This window comes from Phalangium opilio, unplaced genomic scaffold, assembly GCF_054372755.1.
Source record: "Phalangium opilio isolate 3A_F unplaced genomic scaffold, DU_Popi_V2 ptg000209l_1, whole genome shotgun sequence".
NCBI classification, from domain to species: Eukaryota; Metazoa; Arthropoda; class Arachnida; order Opiliones; family Phalangiidae; genus Phalangium; species Phalangium opilio.
This window is the reverse complement of record NW_028324217.1, coordinates 14,465,516-14,472,455: the sequence shown is the minus strand read 5'-3', so window position 1 is coordinate 14,472,455 and position 6,940 is coordinate 14,465,516. Positions and strand designations below refer to the sequence as shown.

Here is a 6,940-nt window from a genome sequence, read left to right as displayed (position 1 = left end):
TGATAAAGAACTGGACATTTTCTCATGTAAATACGCTGATTTAGTTTAGACTTAATATTTTTTTTTTTTTTTGATTTTAATTACTAAAATTGTTTCCTATAAGATATAAATAACAGCGTTTTTTACCACCTGTGAAGTTTATATTTAAATTTGTATTGTCTGTGATATTGTGTATGATCGCGTGTGTAATCTCGTGAGCCGCAAGGCTTTTTTTACACACAATAAACTGATTCATTCATTCATTCATTCATTATTATTATTATTATTATTATAGGTAGAAAAATATGCTTTCCTTATAAGGTTGGGAACTCTCCCATTCCTCGAGTGTTAAGGGTAACCGACCTCGGTGTTATATTCGACAGTGCCTTGCTTTTTCGGGAGCAGGTAACCTGTACCGTAAATCGTTGCCGTAGGACATTGGGAGTGGCTTTAAAACTATGTAGGCCCCTCAAATCCCTTAAACACTTCCGACTGCTCTACCTCAGTCTTGTCCGCTCACGTCTTGTATACGGTTCGATAGCTTGGAGTGGCTGTAGTACTTACCTACGGAAATGCATAGAGGCCGTTCAGCGTAAATTTGTTTCATATGTCCATACATTCTTCTTGCGTAATCTAGATTACGACTATCTTAATTTATTAAATCACTTGGGCCTTCCGTCCATAGACTATCACTTATCAATGATAGACATTAAATTCCTACATAAATTAATTCATGATCAAATTACATTGAGTGAGCTACTTGCTAAACTAAACTTTTTGGTTCCCCTTCGTCTTCGTAAAAACGTAACTTTTCATGTGCCTTGTAAAGATCTAAATCCAATCTATCGTATGCAAAAAACTTATAACAATTTTTCTAACCAGTTCGATATCTTTTCAATGAAACTTAAACAAATCTGTTAGCCAACGTAGTTTTTGTAATTATTATGTAAAAATGTAAATATCCTGTAATTGTATTCAACACTCTACTGTGCATAATCTAGTGAACTACTTGTATAGTTTTTTTTATGCACAATAAAAATCAATTTCATTCATTCATTATTATTATTATTATTATTATTATTATTATTATTATTATTATTATTATTATTATTATTATTATTATTATTATTATTATTATTATTATTATTATTATTATTATTATTGCAGACGACGCGTTGGGTATAAGTTCGCCGTTTCGCTCGCGCTCCGGTTTTGCTTATACTTTACAGTCCCTTGATCGTTCTGTATGCGGTTTTTTGCACCCAACGACTTTTAACGTCTTCCGTTCACGGTATTTAAAATTACTTTTCACTTAACTATACTATTATTCGTGTTTTCGTAGTTTTTCGAAATTTTCTCGTGGCAGTGGTTTGCCATAGTCGCGCCGTTACTCGCGCCGATTATTCCGCCGGACTTATGACGCAGTAAAAGCTATAACTGTATTTCAGCTCTACTTTAAATTAGCTAATTTTACTAGCATCGTCTGCTACTTTCGGTTTGAGCCTTTCGGGCTTGATTTCTCTTATTTTTACCAATGCCTGCGGCTAAGGACCCGTGCATTAGCTGCGATAAACCCATATATGGCAAGCAGGCTATTGTGGTCTGCTCTGGTGGCTGCGGAAGGCGTGCTCATAAATCTTGCACCGGGGACTTTTTTACCTGCACGAACTGTAAGTCTTCAAATCGTCTATCGCGCAGCCGTCAACAGTCTCGCACGTCCCTAAGCTCTTTATCTGAGCAACGCAATGCCTCGTCAGCCTCTAACAGCGACCTCAGTGACTCTCATCCTGTATCAAAACAGCCCTGTTCACATTGCACGTGCGCTTCAGTTGAAGATATAAATGACTTACTTACTAACCTACTCCGCCCGGACAGTCTAACGCGGGAACCTAATTCGGTTTTGGACAAATTGCTTCAAAAAATGGATGCCCTCGAGACATTAGTGATGACCTTAGATTCGCAGGTCGTAGAATTAAAAAGCTCCAATCAGCAGTTACAACAGGAGCTATCTGAGCTTCGTGTTACCGCTTCTGCCTCATCTATCCAGAGCGATACTGCACCAACTCTCCCTCAGGGCCGTTCCTTCAATGCCGCTGCTACACATTTCCCAATGCTCGGATTACTTCCACCATCTACATCGGCAACTTCGGCGCTTCGGCGACCACAATCCGTGGTTCTGCCACCTCCAGCAATTCCGCCCCAACCTCGTGTCCGCAAGCCCACTAAATCGGGTTCTGCCGTTAACTCTAAAATAAAAACAGCAAGCCGAGAGCCTAGGCGTCCACGCAAGGCCCTTTTCGTTAGCTGGCTAGATCCTGATTTACTCTCTTCTGACCTGCGCACTACACTTGTTGAAGAAGAGGGCATTCAGTCGGCTCTCTGCGTCCGTCTTCGGCCGAAAAATCCCAACGCCTCACACTCCTCTTTCTACGTTACCTGCACTGACGAAGATGAATTCACAAGACTTTCTGATCCTGACATATGGCCAGTGGATTGTCTCATCGCGGACTTTGGCGGGCCACTCCGTGATGCCTACAAACACAGTAGCGAGCTTACTCCACCGCCTCAAACAAACTAGTAATAATGCCGATATCAATAGCTTACCAGAATGTGCGCGGATTACGAACAAAGGCTAGTGAATTTATGGCTAATGCCATATCGTTGGACTTTGACATTATTTGTCTTACGGAAACATGGTTTAACAATGAACACTTTAATTCGAACTATTTTCCGGATACTTACCTTGTATATAGAGCTGATAGACCAGATATTGATTATAAGAATGTTAGGGGTGGTGGCGCTCTAATTGCTATTAAGAAATCAATCGTTAGTATTAGGCGGCATGATCTTGAGGGCGTCGCGGAATGCGTCTTTGCACAAGTTAAGTTGCGTTCCGACGAGTCCCTCTTAATCGGCGCTGTCTATTTTCCCCCTTCTTCCAATGACACCATTTATTATACGTTTAAACAACGCCTTCTCAAAGACTTACCTGACCAGGACACCAATTTATTACTCCTTGGAGATTTTAATTTACCAGGTGTGCACTGGACCACTAATGACACTCTGGGCTGCACCACCCTTACTACTAAAAAAGCGCGTCATATTTTCGAGATATGTTATTTCTATAATCTTAGGCAATTTAATGACTTAAGAAACTCTTGTGATAATGTTTTGGACTTATGCTTAGCTAATGTTAATGACTTAGATATTTTATCTTTAAGTGAACCTTATGTTAACCCGGATGCCTATCATCCTCCCTTTCTCGTTAATTATCCGATTCCCTTGTGTCCACCACCCCTCATACTGAACTCATCATATAAATTCATGAATGGGAACTATTTTCACCTCTACAATACCTTGCGCGACTGCGATTGGCTATCCATATTAAATTGCCAAGATGTTAATAATTGCGCTGAATTGTTGACACTCTATATTAAGCGCGCTATGGATGCTGCCATACCTATCCAGGTCGGTAATCGAACCTCTTCATTTCCGAAATGGTACTCTTCTGAGTTGCGTTCTGCCATTTGTCGCAAGAAATACTACTTTAAGAAATATAAGCGTACAGCCTTCCTGCCTGATTTTATTAACTATAAAAAACAACGGGCACTAGTAAGACAATTTTCAAAGCGTGATAAAAACTTCGAGGGTAAACGTGTCTGTCGTGACGCACTAACTCATCCTAAGAAATTCTGGAACTTTGTTAACGGTAACATCAAAGATGTTTCCCATCGCATCTCCCTGAAAATTGACAAGGAAATGGTAACTGATCCTGAGTTGCTTGCATCTCATTTCGGGGACCATTTCTCTCGAATATCGGTAAATAGTACTCCATTCAATAGTCGCTATGATTATGACTCATCTTCTATCAGGCATAACGCATTATCCTCGATGTTTTTTACGCATAACGACATTAATAGTGCTATTACCAAACTCCCCAACAAAAAGTCCACCGGCACGGATGGTATACCAGCCTTTATTTTAAAAGGTTGCCATGACCTCTTACTACAGCCGCTTGCCCATATTTATAACTTATCTATAACGAAACAGACATTCCCTACCATTTGGAAAGAAGCGGCGGTTACCCCTGTATTTAAATCTGGCGCAGCTTGTGACGTTAAAAATTATCGTCCCATATCTTTATTATCCACACTTGCCAAGCTATTCGATATGCTTGTACATACTAAATTACAGGAGTGGTTTAATACCTTTCCAAATGATTGTCAGCATGGTTTCGTACCGGGAAGGAGTGTTGACACGAACCATGCGGCATTCATGGACTACGTGGCACCGGAGGTCGAAAGTCGTGGTCAAGTCGATGTCATATATCTCGACTTGGCCAAGGCTTTTGATCGTGTTTCCCATGACTATTTACTGGATAAAATGCGCATATTGGGTGTTGGCGGTGAGCTTCTTGGTTGGTTTAGTTCCTATTTACACCAAAGAATTAACCGTATTAAGTGTAATGGTGCACTCACCTCCGTTGAGTACAAGGTCAATTGCGGGGTTCCACAGGGTTCATCTCTTGGCCCTTTGTTATTTAACTTATACGTATACGAATTGCAATATTTAATTAAATACTCAACATTAATAGCCTTTGCGGATGACCATAAGGTCTGTAAAATAATTAATTCCTCTGATGACTGCGCGGCTCTCCAAGCTGATTTAAACGTAATAACGGCGTGGTGCGACAGGAATAATTTGCCTGTCAATCCTACTAAGTCCCAACAGGTCGCTTTCACTAGGCGCATAGGTAGAAAAATATGCTTTCTTTATAAGGTTGGGAACTCTCCCATTCCTCGAGTGTTAAGGGTAACCGACCTCGGTGTTATATTCGACAGTGCCTTGCTTTTTCGGGAGCAGGTAACCTGTACCGTAAATCGTTGCCGTAGGACATTGGGAGTGGCTTTAAAACTATGTAGGCCCCTCAAATCCCTTAAACACTTCCGACTGCTCTACCTCAGTCTTGTCCGCTCACGTCTTGTATACGGTTCGATAGCTTGGAGTGGCTGTAGTACTTACCTACGGAAATGCATAGAGGCCGTTCAGCGTAAATTTGTTTCATATGTCCATACATTCTTCTTGCGTAATCTAGATTACGACTATCTTAATTTATTAAATCACTTGGGCCTTCCGTCCATAGACTATCACTTATCAATGATAGACATTAAATTCCTGCATAAATTAATTCATGATCAAATTACATTGAGTGAGCTACTTGCTAAACTAAACTTTTTGGTTCCCCTTCGTCTTCGTAAAAACGTAACTTTTCATGTGCCTTGTAAAGATCTAAATCCAATCTATCGTATGCAAAAAACTTATAACAATTTTTCTAACCAGTTCGATATCTTTTCAATGAAACTTAAACAAATCTGTTAGCCAACATAGTTTTTGTAATTATTATGTAAAAATGTAAATATCCTGTAATTGTATTCAACACTCTACTGTGCATAATCTAGTGAACTACTTGTATAGTTTTTTTTATGCACAATAAAAATCAATTTCATTCATTCATTATTATTATTATTATTATTATTATTATTATTCAGTTCTCGTGCTGATAAGACGTGTTTTTTATCGCTCGTGCTAACTTTCGTTTTTAAACTCGCGCAGTTATAATTTTCAAACTTATTTTTAAAGTGGTGATTTAGCCGAGGCTTAAGGATATAAACTATATGCAATTTCATTGCTATTTCCTCGGTATTGAACCCTCTTGGTTGATTTTTTCAACGGATCTGCCGCTGATGGCACCGTCGTCAGATAAGTGTTTAAATTAGTGTTTTTTTTTCTGCTCCGCGCGGTATTGTGCCTCCTTTTGTGGTTTTTCAATGCCTCCGCCTAAGGACCCGTGCGTCTGCTGTGGCCAGCCTCTTTTTGGGAAGCAGAAGCGTACGCAGTGCTCTGCTGGGTGCCATAGACAAGCTCACTCGACTTGCTGCGCGACTTCCTTTACATGCAAGGAATGTAAAGCGTCTAAGAAAGCTGCCCGTATGAGTAGTTCATCAAATACATCAACTCTGAGGGAAGTTTCCATTGACCCAGCTAATACTGGGGAAAAGGCCTTAACACTAAACGAGGTCCATGACGCTCTCAACCATCTTCTGCGTTCTGACAGTTTAACCCGAGAGCCCGACTCTATCCTGGATGTTATATTACATAAATTGGACAACACTCAGTCATTGGTCGTAAATTTGCAAACCAACATTGACAAGTTGGAAAAACGTGTTGACTCCCTTGAGAGAGAAAATGCCAGCTTGAAACTCCAAATTTCTACACGGCAGCCAGAGATTAATCCGCCCACTGGCTTTGCGGGATTTCGTGCCCCACCCACGTTTCCTCCACTAGTTAATCGTGACCCGACGGTTCCGGTCATCACTCATGGTACTTTTGCCATGAAACCACAGCAGAATGGGCCTACTGCCACTTCCGATCGACAACCACGCCGATCGGCAGAGCGTAAGGCAGTTATCTCCGGTTCTTCCCTGAACAGCAGAATTAAGGCGGCTCCGCGAAGGCAACGGGTTACAAAAAAGGCCCTCTTTATTAGCCGTTTGGACGGTGATTTGACCTCCCAGGAATTAAAGGACTTTTTGATTGATGAAGCTGGCATAAAGTCCGCTCTTTGTATCCGTCTTCGTACTAAACACCAGAACGCGAGACATTCTTCATTCTATGTCACTTGTGAGGATCAATCGGAATTGGCTGCTCTTCGTGAACCTGCTGTTTGGCCTGTTGACTGCCTAATCATGGACTTTTATGGTGAACTCAAAGATAGCCAAAAACATAACTCGGAACTCGACGGAGAACCCACAGACCAGGTGGATATAGCTAATCCTCCCACAGATGACAACGATGATTGACCTACAATTTGCTTACCAAAATGTGCGAGGTTTACGAACTAAATCTAATGAATTTTTTAAAAATGTTATTGCCAATGACTTTAGTATTATCTGCTTAACAG

The 6,940-nt window shown here is 40.6% G+C and overlaps 1 long non-coding RNA gene across 2 annotated transcripts; it reads right to left on the bottom strand.

Moving 5' to 3' along the window:
- Positions 1–3,264: 3,264 nt before the first annotated feature.
- On the bottom strand, positions 3,265–5,492 carry LOC149620778 (uncharacterized). Of its 2 annotated transcripts, none has more exons than XR_016375477.1 (3): positions 4,801–5,492; positions 4,220–4,720; positions 3,265–4,162 (listed from the first exon to the last, which is right to left on the bottom strand). It is a non-coding gene; the product is annotated as an uncharacterized LOC149620778 (long non-coding RNA). The 2 variants fall into 2 exon arrangements; XR_016375476.1 differs by having other exon boundaries at positions 3,265–4,720; positions 4,801–5,154; positions 5,212–5,492.
- Positions 5,493–6,940: the final 1,448 nt, after the last annotated feature.